The sequence below is a fragment of the Monodelphis domestica genome, chromosome 1, assembly GCF_027887165.1.
Source record: "Monodelphis domestica isolate mMonDom1 chromosome 1, mMonDom1.pri, whole genome shotgun sequence".
Taxonomy (NCBI): Eukaryota; Metazoa; Chordata; class Mammalia; order Didelphimorphia; family Didelphidae; genus Monodelphis; species Monodelphis domestica.
The window spans coordinates 68,811,103-68,825,869 of record NC_077227.1 but is presented as its reverse complement, the minus strand read 5'-3'; the positions used below and the strand labels follow the sequence as shown (position 1 = coordinate 68,825,869).

The window sequence follows — 14,767 nt, the reverse complement described above, 5'->3', positions numbered from 1 at the left end:
ACTCCTTCCCAATGTTGTTATGGGGAGTGAATGAAATAGCATGTGGAAGCTATCACAACATAATACATTATGTAAATGCTGCCCAAATAATGATAATAGTAGTATCTTAGGTAAATAGTGGTCAAATCAAAGTAACACACATAAGTGGCTAAATATGGACTCAAACTCAAATTGTCTAGCTTCAGATTTATTGTTCATTGGATAAGACCACAGTTTGTGAACCTGGTCAAACTGAAATGTTCTTACTCCTTGTGGTAAATAAAGGATGTGTAAACTATATGGGGATTTCTTCATCACTATTCCTTTCAGAATAAGGAATAGGAAACTACTTAGCAGTAAGCACTTCTCTTGTTGAGATAGATAAAACTAATGAGATTCACCTTAATGCTGACTACTATAGTATCTGTCAAAGAAACCCAAAAGGTCAATTAAAGACTAAGCTATTTATTAAAAAGCATGTTTATTTCCAAACTTTCTGTCAGAGCAGTCAAAAATTTTAATAATTCTTACATTAAACTGGAGGTTAATGGTCAATGGAATTCAAAGACTTGTCTTGAATCTGATGGTTAAGAGTAGGAGTCCCATGTGACAAAATCAAATATAAAACCTTGTCCCAACATTGATACTCTGACTAACTTATGGTGTCATTATAATAACGAATGTGTATTTTATCTTCATAGGCCAGTGAAGATGGCATCATCATGGAAATGCATGAGTATAAAAGATAATAACTTTATAAAACATGTGGTGAGGGATAACCCATCAGAACAGTGATATCAATGGTATCTTGATATCATGATATCAAGAGAAATCAAGGAAGGTATCCAATATAATGGGATGATTCTCTGTGGAAAAGAGATGAAAAGATAATTTATGTGCCTATTATGTAGCAGAAATTGACTAAGAACTAGGATATTGGTAATACTTTCAAAAGATAGACAGATTTAGTTCTTTTGCAGTCTGTATAATTGTAAGACATATCCACATTGAAGAGATTACTATAAAAAATTTAGTGTGTAACACCAGCCAAAATATTTTTAAAGGATAGATCAGCTTGGCATTATGGGAAAATATGATCTATAAATACTACCACAATTTATGAAGACTAAAAGATCTCATGGTTTCCAAGATAGTTAAAGGGAAGGGAATAAATTTTTAAATAGTGAATATATGTGCTAAGAACTTTTATCAATCAATAAACATTTATAAAGCACCTATCATGTGTCAGACACTGTGGTAAGCATATTATAAATATCTCATTTGATCTTCACAACAAAACTGTGAGACTATTATAATCTCCATTTTATCCCTGAGAAAACTGACACGGGATTGGGGGCCCAGAGCTCTGGCTACCCTTTTTTTATGAACTGGCTAGACTAATGATGGAAGATATTACTCATCTTGAATAAGTTGTTTGCATTTCCAGGCAATGGTGTGTAAGAGCACTCAAGTGATAAAATTTTCCAAACAATGGTACTATCTTCAAAAGTGGAAACTAAACATCCAGTGGTGTAATTGTAAGGCTAGGGTCACTCCTTAATATTTTTAAGGAGATATTTTACAGATCACTTTATTATGAAAGTTGTTAAAATGTTATAAATACTCACTGACTTGGCAAAAAATGTGAATTATAAATGAGAAGAGGTTTCAAGAGAAAACATTTTTAAACCTTTTTAAAAATATTACAAATGATAAGGGGGGAGGGATAATATAGACCAACATGCTAAGGAATTAGTGTTTTCTATTCTGTTATGATAAAATGGCTTAAATGATAAAATTGCATTGTAGAAGGGTGTTTTATAATCTCAAGATGAAGCTTTTGTGTACAATGCCCATTAAAATGCATTTGTATTCACACTTTGTTCTGATTAATGGTGACACCTTTACATTAAAAATGTGGGGAAGGGCTTTATAAAATAGTTTGTGAGTGATTGAAACAATGTGTTTGGAGAGAATCCACTTAAAGTTTATTAATATTCTATCCAGAATGCCATCTTGAGCTACATTTAGATATTCAAATTGAGGATTCCAAAGAGGCAGTTGTTAGAAAAACTCCAAGAAGAAAAGCAGTAAGATAGAAGATGGGAACATGAAAGAGAGGAAAATGTCATTTAAAGTGGAATATTGGCTCTGCTAATATGAGGCTATACTGAAATCCAGATTAAAAATTGCCTATAGAGAAGCTTCTAAATCTCTGCATTGAGGATTCCTTCATTCTAAGGAGTGTGTGTTGAGACAGACAGAAGCAGAGAGAAATAGAGATGAAAACACAGGGAGAATGGAAGACAGAAACACATTTATCACTTCTTCTTAGAGCCAAAACAGGAATTGTAAGTTATTCCAATGCCACACTATAATAGATTAAGCAAAAATTATTTCAGAAATTTTCTTTTTAAAAACCATGATGATAATTCATTATACTTTAGAATTAGAGATGGGAGGAATTTCAGGGGTCATCTTCTCTAAATCACTCATTTTAAAATAATTTTTGTCTTAATTTAATTTTAATGACAAATTTCCACATTTTCCAAAATGATATGATTTATGTTTGTCTCTCTCTCTCTTCTTCCTTCTCTCCTCCTGGAGTTGATAAGCAATCGGATCTGGGTTATACATGTATTATCCAGAAAATATATTTCCATATTATTCATTTTTGTAGGTGAATAATCTAATAAATCCAAAACCACAAATAGTATACACAAATAAGCAAGTGATAAAGCATCTATTTTCACCTGCATTTATATTCCAACATTTCTTTCTCTAGAGGTGGATAGCATTCTTTTTCATAGTTCTTCAGAATTGTCCTTGATCATTGCATTGCTGTTAGAAGCAAAGTTTATCACATTTGATTGTTCCACAATGTTTCAATTACTGTATATAATGCTCACCTTTTTCTGCTTATTTCACTCTGCATCATTTCACAAACTTTCCATCACTATCATGTATGACATTTTGTTCAGTCATCCTCCAATTGAGGAATAGCCTCTTACTTTTCAATTCATTGCACTATAAAAGTGTAGCTAAAATATTTTTGCACCAACAGGTACTTTCCAATTTTTTTTAACTCATTTTGATGCAGACCTAGTAGTGATATTACTGGATTAAAAGGTATGCATTCTTTTATACTCCTTTGGGTATAATTCCAAATTACTCTCCAGAAACCTTGAATCAATTCACAACTCCATCAGGCATGCATTAGTGTCCCAATTTTTCTACATCTCCAACATTTATTATTTTCTACTACTGTCATATTGGCCAATCTGATAGGTGTGAGGTGATACCACAAAGTTATTTTAATTTACATTTCTCTAATCAAGAGGGTTTCATATGATTATTGATTTCATCTGAAAATTGCCTATTCATATCCTTTGACTATCAATTGGAGAATGACTTGGATTCTTATAAATTTGACTTTGTTCTTTATATATTTGATAAGAAATGATACTTTTATCAGAAAAAAATTATAATATTTTTCTTGGTTTGTTGTTTCCCTTCCAAAATTTTTTCATTGGTTTTGTTTGTATCCTGAAACTTTGCTAAAGTTATTAATTATTTCAACACCATTTAGTTGATTTTCTAGGATTCTCTAAGTATTCCATAATATCATCCACAAAGAGCAATAGTTTAATTTTCTCATTGCCTACTTTAATTCCTTCAATTTCTTTTACTTCACTAATTGCTAAAGCTAGCATTTCTAGTACAATATTAAATAATAAAGGTGATGATGGTGTAAACCTCAAAATTTCTCAGACTTATGAATGTTAGGGGTTTCCCCCATTGGGGAATCTTCTACTTAAAAAATTCCCTAGCAGATGGTGAGAACTCTACTTGAGTGTGGGGGCTCCTTGCCTTGGGAATATCCCTACTTCACCCTACTTAGGACTGCTTTAGGACAGAGAGCTCCTTGAGAACAATGAAAAGTACTTTGATCCATGCTTATGGAAGGGACAGGAAGTTCTTTGAGTCATGACTATTTTAGAATTGATACAATGGGATACTAAGTACCTATAAAGGTGGGGCAACTTGTAAACTACTTAAACCTAAAAGGGTGATAACTTATTCAGAGGTTTTTTCTAATGAAATTTGTCGACACAGCAGCATTTTTTTCCTGACTTACTAAAGAGATTAAAACTACTCAGCTGTGAATTCAAAATGGGCAGTCCTTTAGAAACATCTACAGTGATTGGTAGATGTAAGGACTTAGGGGAGGTGACAGAGAAGATTTTGCCCTTAAAAATAAGAGCTCAGGGAAGAGCTGGGAAGTCATTCTGAAACATTCAGATTGGAGAGACTCATTTTGAGGAGACTGATTCTGAAACATTCAGATGGAGGAGGGAACTGGTGAAAGCAGCTGAGATGCTACTGGCCTGGTGTCATTAGAAATCCTTACTTAGACAGATCTTATGGTGAGTGTAAAAAAACTGACTGATTTCTCTTTTAAGACTCAGGTCTAGGCCATATTGGCTTTGAGGCCCTTCATACTTATTCCTTTCTTACTCTCTCTCTCTCTCTCTTTTTGATTACTCATTGTATTGTTAATTAAAATCTCTATAAAACCCAATTGACTTGGGTATTTGAATAATTGGGAATATTTCCCTGGTGACCACCTTATATTTGATTTTTAACCCAAGACACTGTAGTGAAACATATTTCTGCGGTCAAACTTACTTACCCTCTCTTATATCTATCACAATTTATATCTTCCACTATTTTAACCACTACAGTTTAAGTCCTCAACCATTTTAAATCTCACAATGGGGCATCCTTGCTTCCCTCCTGGTCTCATTGGAAGGCTTCCAACTTGTCCTCATTGCAGATGATACTTGCAATCACTAATTATTTTAAGGGAAGTCCCCTTTTTCCTGTGCTTTCCATTGTTTTCAATAGAAATGGATGTATTTTGTTAAATGTTTTTTTTTCCTGGATCTTTGGAGATAAATCATGTGATTTCAGTTAATATGATTATTATTGTGGTCAATTATGAAGAAAGTTTTTCTAATATTAAACCACTCTAGAATTCCTGGTATAAATACCACCTGTCCATAGTGAATAATCTTTGTGATATATTGCTGTAGTCTCTTTGCTAATATTTTATTTAAGATTTTTACATCAATGTTCATTAAAAAAATAGTCTATGATTTTCTTCTTCTGTTTTTGCTCTTCCTGGGTAAGGTTTCAGTACCATATTATATCATAAAAAGAATTTTGTAGGACTTCTTCTTTGCTTATTTTGCCAATTAGTTTGCATAGTTTGGGGATTAATTATTCTTTAAATTATTAATAGAATTCATTTGTGAATCCATTTGTACCTGGGAATTTTTTCTTGGGGAGTTCATTGATGGTTTGTTCAATTTCTGTTTCTAAGAAGGGGTTATTTATTTTATTTCCTCTTTTACTAATGTAGGCAATGTATATTTTTTGTAAATATTCATTCATTTCACCTAGATTGTCAGATTTATTATTATATAATTTGATGAAAAACTCTTAATAATTATTTTAACTGCTTCTTCATTAGAGATGAAATCAACTCTTTCATTTTTTGATAATAGTAATTTGATTCTCTTCTTTTTTTAAACCCTTACTTTCCCTTTTAGAATCAATACAGAAGAAAGGTAAGGGCTAGGCAGTGAGGGTTAAGTGATGTATCCAGGGTCACACAGTGAGGAAGTAGGAAGTGTCTGAGACCAGATTTGAACCTAGGACCTCCTCTCTCTATGCCTGACTCTCAATCCACTGAGCCACCCAGATGCCCCCTCTTCTTCCTTTTTTAAATGGAATTAACCAATACTCTATTTCCTTCCCCCCTCCCAGAACAAGCTCTTAGTCTTATTTATTAGTTCAATAATTCTTTTAGTTTTAATTTTATTAATTTCTCCTTTAATTCTTAGGATTTCCAATTTAACCTTTAAGTGGGGATTTTTAATTTGTTCTTTTTCCAGATTTTTTCAACTCCATACCCCATTCATTGATCTGTGTTTTCTCTATTTTACTGATAGGAATATAAATTCTCCCCTGAGTACTGCTTTGGCTGTATCAAATTGGGATATGTTGTCTCCTCATTGCCATTTTATTCAGAGAAATCAGTGATTGTTACTATGATTTGTTCTTTGACCCACAAGTTTTGAAGAGTTAGATTATTTAGGTTTCCAATTAAATTTTAATTTGTCTCTCCATTGACTCTTACTGATTATAATTTTTATTGCATTATGATCTGAAAAAGCTGAATTTATTATTTCAACTTTTCTGCATTTGGTTGTGAAATTTTTATGCCCTAGCACCTGATCAATCTTTGAATATGTACCATGTGCTGCTGAAAAGAAGGCATATTACTTTTTCTCCCTTTTCAATTTTCTCCAGGTATCTATTAAATCTAGCTTTTCTAAAATGTCATTCACTACCTTTAATTCTTTCTTATTTATTTATGATAAGATTTATCTGGTTCTAATGAGTAAGGTTCACTTCATGCCCCAGTATAGTTTTACTATGTATTTTCCCTTTAAGTTCTTTTAGTTTCTTCGTTAAAAATCAGGATGCTATATAATTTGGTGCATATATGTTAAGTGTTGATATGTCTTCATTGTTGATATTACCATTTATCAAGATAAAATTACATTTCTTATATCTTTTATTCAGATCTACTTTTTTAGTTTTGTCTGAGATCATGATTGCAACTAATACTTATTTTTGTCTCAATTGAAGTCCAGTAGATTCTGTTTCAGCCTCTTACTTTCAGTCTGTCTACTGTAAGGGTAATTTTAGGGTTGTGAAAATATAAATTAATTTGGTCACCAGAGAAAATCCCAAATAAAATACCTGTCAGTTTGGAAATTTATGGTGATTTTTATTTAATATAGAGGGAAGGAATTAAGGAAAAGAGAGAGAGAGGGTATAGGATTTCTCCCACCTGGCCTTTGCCAGGGGGAGTTCAAAGACCTCTGACACAAAGTCTTTGATGAAGATTAGAGGCTTTCCTAAGAGGATAGTGTTTGGAAGGTAAAGGAGAAAAATATCAGCCTAAACTCCAAGAGAGCTCAGTGAAGATGCCTCACCTGAAATAGGCTACTAAGCTTCTCCCAGTATAGTATCAAGGAAAACTCACCGCCAAACCTGGACAATAGCTGCCGCCATGCCAAGATGCCAAAATACTCAGTAAGCTGTCTTCAGAGCCACCTCTCTGGGGAAAAAGGCCGGAAAGAGGAAGTGATGTGAAATATATAGATGGTTTTTACATAACTTTCCTGCATCTCACATGAACCAATGGTAGCTTAAGCTTGACTTAGGATAGCTCAGGGGTCTGTCAGTTGTTTCTGATTTGTCATTTGCTAGAACATGTCTGTCATAGGCCATTATTCTAAGTACCTAATCCTTAAGTATGGGTGTAGACATTCCTGTTTTTGTTAGACTAAGTAGGGTGGAGTAATCTAAAGTTCACACTACCTACCTCAAATATATTTCTTATTAACAACATAAGGTAGGATTTTTGTTTTTAATCTACTTGCTATCTGCTTCTGTTTTATAGGTGATTTCATCCCATTTACATTCACAGTTATGATTACATCTGTGTATTTTCCTCCATCTTGATTTTCCCTTTGAATTCTGCTTTCTCCTTTCACTCTTTTCCTCCACACCAGTATTTTGCTTTTAGTCACTCCTCTCTTCCCCCTCCTTTATATTATTCTCCTTCCCACCACTACCCTTCTAATTCCCTGCCTACCTCTCTATATGGTCTTTGAATCACCCCCCCTCCAATTCTCCTTCCATTATATTACTCCTTTCCACAACACCCTCTTTCTTATTTCCCTCCTACTTCTCTATAGAGTAAGATAGGATTCTATATCCCAGTGTATCTGGCTGTTCTTTCCTTTCTGAGTCAATTCAATGAGATTAAAGGTTAAGTATTATCTTTCACCACCCTTATTCTTCCCTCCATTATAATACATTTTCTCCCCCTCTACCTCTTCATGTGATATAATTTACTCCATTTTACTTCTCTCTTCTCATTTCTTTTAGTATAACTCTCTTTTTCAGTCATAGATTTTTTTACATATTATCCTAAACAGCTTACTACCATACCCTATGTATGCTTCTCCTAAGTATTGTGTTAATAAAATTTTTTAAGTGTTACAGATATCATCTTTCCATATAAGGAGTTAAACATTTTTACTTTATCAAAGCCCTTAATTTTTTTCTCTTTCTTATTTACCTCTTTGTGTTTCATTTGTATTTTGTATTTGGACACCAAATTTTCAGTTTAAATCTGGTCTTTTCTTCAAGAATGCCTGAAAATCTTTTATTTTATTAAATGACCATATTTTCTCCTGAAAAAATATAGCCAGTTTTGCTGGGTAGTTGATTCTTGGTTGTAAACCCAGTTCCCCTTCTTCAGGAATATCATATTCCACATCTTCTAGCCCTTCAATGTGGAAACTGCCAGATCCTGTATATTCTTGACTGGGACTCTATTAATATTAATGGTGAAAATGGAAATTCTTGCATTACCCCCTTATCTTATGTTGAAGGCTTCAAGGTTATTGCCATTACTGATTATGTTTGCACTTGGTTTTGGAGAGATTCTACAAATCATCTTAAGAAGAGCTCCATTTATTCTTGTGCTTTCTAGTTAATAGGAAAGGGTTTAAAATTTCGTCAAAAGCTATTTCTGTTACTATTAAGTAATGATTTTTATTGATATAGTCATTTATGCTTATAGTTTTCCTAATATTCACCCAGCTTTGCATTCCTGGTATAATCTCACTTGTATATAGTTTATGATGTTTCTTACATACTGCTATAAACTTGATGCTTATAATTTTTGCATCAATATTCATTAGGGAAATTCACCTTTAGTTCTCTTTTTCAATTTTTGTTCTCCCTGGCTTATATATTAAATTCATATTCATGTCATAGAAAAAAAACTTGGTAGGAATCCTTCCCAATTTTTTCAAATATTTACATCATATTAGTATTATTTGTTCTTTAAATATGGTAGAATTCACAGGTAAATCCATCTGATCCTAAGAATATTTTTTCTTAGGGGGCTCATTTATGTCTTGGTCATTTTTTTCTCTTTTTGTAAAATAGAGTTAAGTATTGTATTTCCTAATCTATTATCCTGAGCAATTTATATTTTTGGTAAGTATTCATCCACTTCATATAGATTTTTAGTTTTACTGGCATATAAGTAGTCAATATAATTTCTAATAGTTGCTTTAATTTCTTCTTCATTGGTGGTACAGTCATCATTTTTTGACATAGGTAATTTGGTTTTTCTTTCTTTTATAACAACAAATTAATGAATTGTTTATTTATTTTATTGTTTTCTAAAATACAACCAGTTTCTCACTTTATTAATTAGTTCTATGATTTTCTTGCTTTCAATTTTATTAATCTCTCCAGTGATTTTCAAGATTTCTATTTGATGTTTAGTTGGGGATTCAAATTTTTCCAGTTTTAATTGCATTCCCAATTAATTGATCTGTTTCTTTTCTTTTTGTATTGATATATGCATTTAGAGGTATACATTTCCTCCGAAATACAACTTAGACTGGATACCATGAATATTAGCATGTTGTCTCCTGCTTCAATGAAATTACTGGCTGTTTCTATGACTTTTTCTTCAGTCCATTCATTCTTTAGGATTAAATTATTTTCCAATTGGTTTTAAACTTATGTTTTCATGCCCCTTTAAAGAATATAGTTTTATTTTATTATATCCTGAAAAGAATGCCTTTAATATTTCAGCTTTACTGCATTTCTTTTTGAGGTTTTTTATATACTATTACATGGAGAAATTTTGTGAAGATGTCCTATACAACTGAAAGGCATATTGCTTTGTATTCCAATTAATTTTCTATCATCTCTTATAAAATATATTCATTTCTGTATCTTCCTTTTATATATTTTATAGTTAGCTTTATCTAGTTAGAAGAGGGGAAACTCATGTTTCCCCTAAGTATAGTTTCACTATTTTCTCCTGTAAAACATTTAACTTTTCTTTAAGAATATGGATGCTCTGCCATTTACTGCATATATGTTTATTGACAAACAAACATATTGCATATATATTATTGATATCACTTCATTTTCTATGTTGTCTTTTAGTAAGATGTATTTTCCACCTCATCATTTTTCATTTTTAATTAGAGCTACTTTTGTATTTGTTTTGTCAAAGTTCATGATTCCTATCCCTTCCTTTTTTTTTCTCTTCTGAGATCAATATTTTTTGCTATGGTCCTTTAATTTAACTTAATTTTCTATTTCAAGAATGTCTTTCATAAGCAATACATTCTTGGATTAGGGTTTCTAATCCATTCTGTAATCCAGTTCCATTTTGTGGGATGAGTTCATACCATTCACACTCATAGTTTTGATTACTCATATGATTCCCTCCATCCTATTTTATTTTATTGATCTTTTTTTGCTCATTCTTTTTATCCTCTCCCTTCTCAGAATTCTGTTTTGCTTTAGATCACTGGTTCTCTTAACCTAAACTTCCTATTATCACCACTCCTTCTTCCATATCCTTTCTCTCTTACTTCCATACTGGGTAAGCTAAATTTCTATATACAAATATGTAAGTATATATGTGTGTATGTGTACATACAAACCCACATATTCATTCTTTCTTCCTTGAATAAACTCATGTAAGAGTGAATTTCAAGAATTGATCTCCTCAAATTCATCTTTGTCTCAATTTTAAAAGCTCTTCCTTGTCCACCTCTTTTACATGAGATAATTTTCTCCATTATTCCTTTCCCTTGCTCCTCTTCTTAGCACACATGTTTTTCTCATCTGTTAAAATATTTGAGATAGTCCCAACATAATTGATAAAGACCCATGTACTCTTTTGAAGTAAATACCTTCTGACTGGACTAAGAATGATATGTACCAGATTGCTCTCCAGAATGGTTCTGTCAGTTTACAGTTTCAACAACAGTGTTTTAATGTCCCCATTTTTTATATCCTCTCCAACATTTTTTATTTTGCACTTTTAAATTTTTAACCAATCTGACCGGTGTGAGATATCTCAGAGTTGTTTTGATTTATATTCCTCTAATCAATAATGATTTAAAGCAGTTTTCACAGATAGTTTGAATTTTTCATCCAACAATTATTTGTTCATATTTTTTGACCATTTATCAATGGGGAATGGCAGCACATATTCTTATATTTTTGTGTTCTCTATGTATTTTGGATATGAGAACTCTAACCAATAAACTGTGATTACAAATTTTCCAACTTGTTTTATGTTTCTTCTAATCTTGACTATATTCATTTTATTTGTACAAAAAACCCTTTTCAATTTAATATATGCAAGTTATCCATTTCATATTTCCAATGTTTTCTGTCTCTTGTTTATTCATAAATTCTTCCCCTATCCATAAATTTGATAGGTAAATATGTCCTCTGCTTACACATAAGAAACTGAAATAAACAGGTTTAGGTGATTTTCCCCTGGTCACATAGTTAATAAATTGTCTAAGGTCAGATTTTAACTCATGAAGATGAAATTTTCTGAGTATAGATATAGTATCTTATGAACCAAAAAAAAAAAAAAAACTAGCTAGCCTTTCATTCTTACCAAGTTATTGTTTTTTCATATTTTATTAGATTACTCTCATTGTCCCAGTGTTTCCAAACACCATTATCTCTTTCTTTAGTTCTTCCAGTAATTCTTATTTAATTTGTGTCCAATTTGCATTTTAAGGCATTGCTTGTAGATGTTTTTGTGATAGTTTCTTCTGAGTTTATGTTTTGATTATCTTTGCCAATAGTATAGTAGCTTTGTAGTATAGTAGCTTTTTTGGAATAAAATTTAATTTCAATATTATTTATTGAGATTCATATTCTAGCTAATCAACCAAGAGTGTGTATTGGTTCTAAGGTAGAAGAAGAGTGGTAAGGACTAGGCAATGGGGCTTAAGTGACTTGCGCAGGGTCCCGCAGCTTGAAAGTGTCTGAGACTAGATTTGAACCTAGAATCACCCATTTCTAGGCCTGGCTTTCAGTCGACTGAGTCACCTAGCTACCCCCTTTTTAATATTTTTTAATCCATTACTTTCCATGGGAGAAGAAAATAGCAGTGCAAGGAATCTTAGAAATGATGGTTTCAAAGGGTATAGTTAGAAATTGTATTTTTTGTACAAATTATTTAATGTCAATTTTAGGAAATAGTATAGTTGAAGTTTGAGATGAGTCATCAGCCAGCTGACAATTTCCTTCCTTTTCTGCCAGTCAAATGTTCCAAAAGGTCTAAACTATATTATATTTTTTCTGAGCATATTGGCAAATTTTGGTTCTGGCTGATGAAAAGAAAAAAATTATTTATTTCTGTTTGACTTTTTTAGACTTTTAGGATGAAAGCTCTCTAAAGTATTTCCCTACTTTGTTGTGAAATAAACATCAAAGCAGGCTCATAGATTCCATTTTAGACTGTGCTGCTTTTTTAAGAAAAGGCAAAGGGAAAAACTTTAAAAATTTCATCTCCTACTAGCTTTCATTAAAAGGAAATGTGACCTTATCTGGAGGGCATCTTCAGCATTGTGGGTAGAATATTTTCAAATCCATTGTATAGAAGGGTCAGCCATCCTGCTGCTAACATGGCTGTGAAGATAATTTTATCAGCATTTTGCCTTCTATATTTCTTCTTTACCAACTCACCTTGGTAGTGGAACTTCAAAGATATAAATAGTGTTATTTTTGTACTTATTGTATTTTTGTTGTATTTTAGCATTTATATTTTGATTCTGGATTTTTCAAAGGGAGCATTACATACTGAATAGAAAATAGTGAATTTGAAGCAAGAAGAATTGAGCTATAATTGTGATTGAACTCAATCCATGTGACCAAGGGAAGATAATTTGGTATTTCTATGTCTGAGTTTCCTCTTGTGGAAAATTGGAAGGAGAATAACAGTAGGCAACTCCTGAATGCCTATAAGTCTTAGTTTCCCCTTGAGTAAAATAATAATAATAATAACAATAATAATAGTAATATTCATTATATTGGTCACAGGTTATGAGGATCAAGTGAGATAATAAAAACATTTTTCAAATTTGAATGCTCTCTCTATGCAAATCATCATTTTTTTAGCATCTCCATTTCCAACCAATGTTTATTTTCTCTTCAGTGATACAGATTGCAATCCATGGATGCATCTCCATCCTGAGTGACTATTGTCCATGTCTTCTGAGAGATCCTTCATAGGAGTTTCATGTCTTGGGAAATTTCTCTAGTTCTTTTCACATTTTGTGAAAATGAATGGAGACAACATGTTTTCTATCAATAATATTTGACACTGACTAGACCACTCATTTATCTTCTTTTCCAGTCATCTATATTACCAATAATGGCCATTACATTATGTTTCCTGTGTAGTTCTTGGATGGTAGGGTATTGTATCCCATCTCCACAATCCTTTCCATTTCCATTTGTATTATATTCAACTTCTATTCTTTGATGATTTTAGTTGTCTACGACTCACCTCCATATTGTGTCAATAGAAGAATGTAGATAATAAATAACATGGACCTTTATTATTTTAGGGAGAAGCTGGCATCTTCTAGTATCAGAGGAAAACTCTGATTAAACAACAATATTTCTTAAAAAACCCAACGAAATAACAAAACTCCTCCCAGAAGAATATTAGAAAGTACATGCTCCATACCTGATTCTGTGCTTGTTGTTGGGAATGCAAAGACAAAAATGAAGGGCTCCTGCCCCCAGAACATGTATATTTTACTGAGTAAAAATAATTTATACATGGAAAGCTATAAAATATATACCAAATGATAACATGTAATGCAAATTGGGAAGAAAAACTACCATAAACACCTAGGGGAATCAAGAAAGTTTTTCTGTGTGACATGATCTGGCAGTTCACTGACTCTTAAAGAGAACAAGGGATTATGAAAAATGCAGTTGAGGAGAGAGAGAGCATTTCAGGCATAGTGGGGTAAAAAGGGAAAATGGTACTCATCTTATGCAGAGACACAGAAGGAGGATATGGAATGGTGGGAACAAAGAATAGTGAGTAATCTTATTTGACTGGAACATAGCACATGAATCTTAAAGTAATATCACAACAAATTCTAATCCTGGACATACCACTGAGATGTTAGATAGTCATGATGAATCCTGAAAATCCTTATGGTACTTCTTTATATGAGTTGTACTAAATCTTTGATTATTTTGCTAAATAGAGGAACCCATTACTGGTGGTTTCCAATGCATGAAACATTTTCTAAGATTTTTCTCCTAAAAAAACAAATCCAAAAACAGTCACACAGATTTCTTTATAAGGAAGTGTTCCGAACCTTTTTTTTTGTCACTACTACCTGAAGAATTTAGCATCCTGTATAGGAAAAAAAAGTAAGATGAACTCTAGAATCGATTATTCTGTGTACTGATTACCACATGTTATGCTGTAGATTAATAATAAAACTAATTTCTTCTTAAATTTTAGTCCTTCTGGTCTCTAAGTATGTCATTATAGTAGTTGTATTCCACATGTAACTAGACTATGAAAACTTTTCAATGCTATCTGTAAAGTCAATTGACTAAATGACACTAAGACAAATAGCCTTAGATTTAAGGATGATAGATCTGTGGCCAGAAGAGCCTGCAAAATGTATTTATTTCAACAGCCTCATTTTACACATAATAAAATTTAAGCCCAGGGAAGTTATGACTTACGTCTGAAAAGGTGACAATATTTGAACCCAAATCTATAGCTGTAGAGTGCCTTCCCTTGAATCATCTTGCTTTT

General features: G+C 32.2%; 1 long non-coding RNA gene across 1 annotated transcript in view; it reads left to right on the top strand.

Annotated features, from left to right (window-relative positions):
- Nucleotides 1-2,058: 2,058 nt before the first annotated feature.
- Nucleotides 2,059-14,767, top strand: part of LOC103102848 (uncharacterized) — a 32,108-nt gene continuing 19,399 nt past the window's right edge. The window contains exon 1 of the long non-coding RNA XR_460199.3: nt 2,059-2,330. This is a non-coding gene — a long non-coding RNA (uncharacterized LOC103102848). The remainder of the gene's footprint in view (nt 2,331-14,767) is intronic.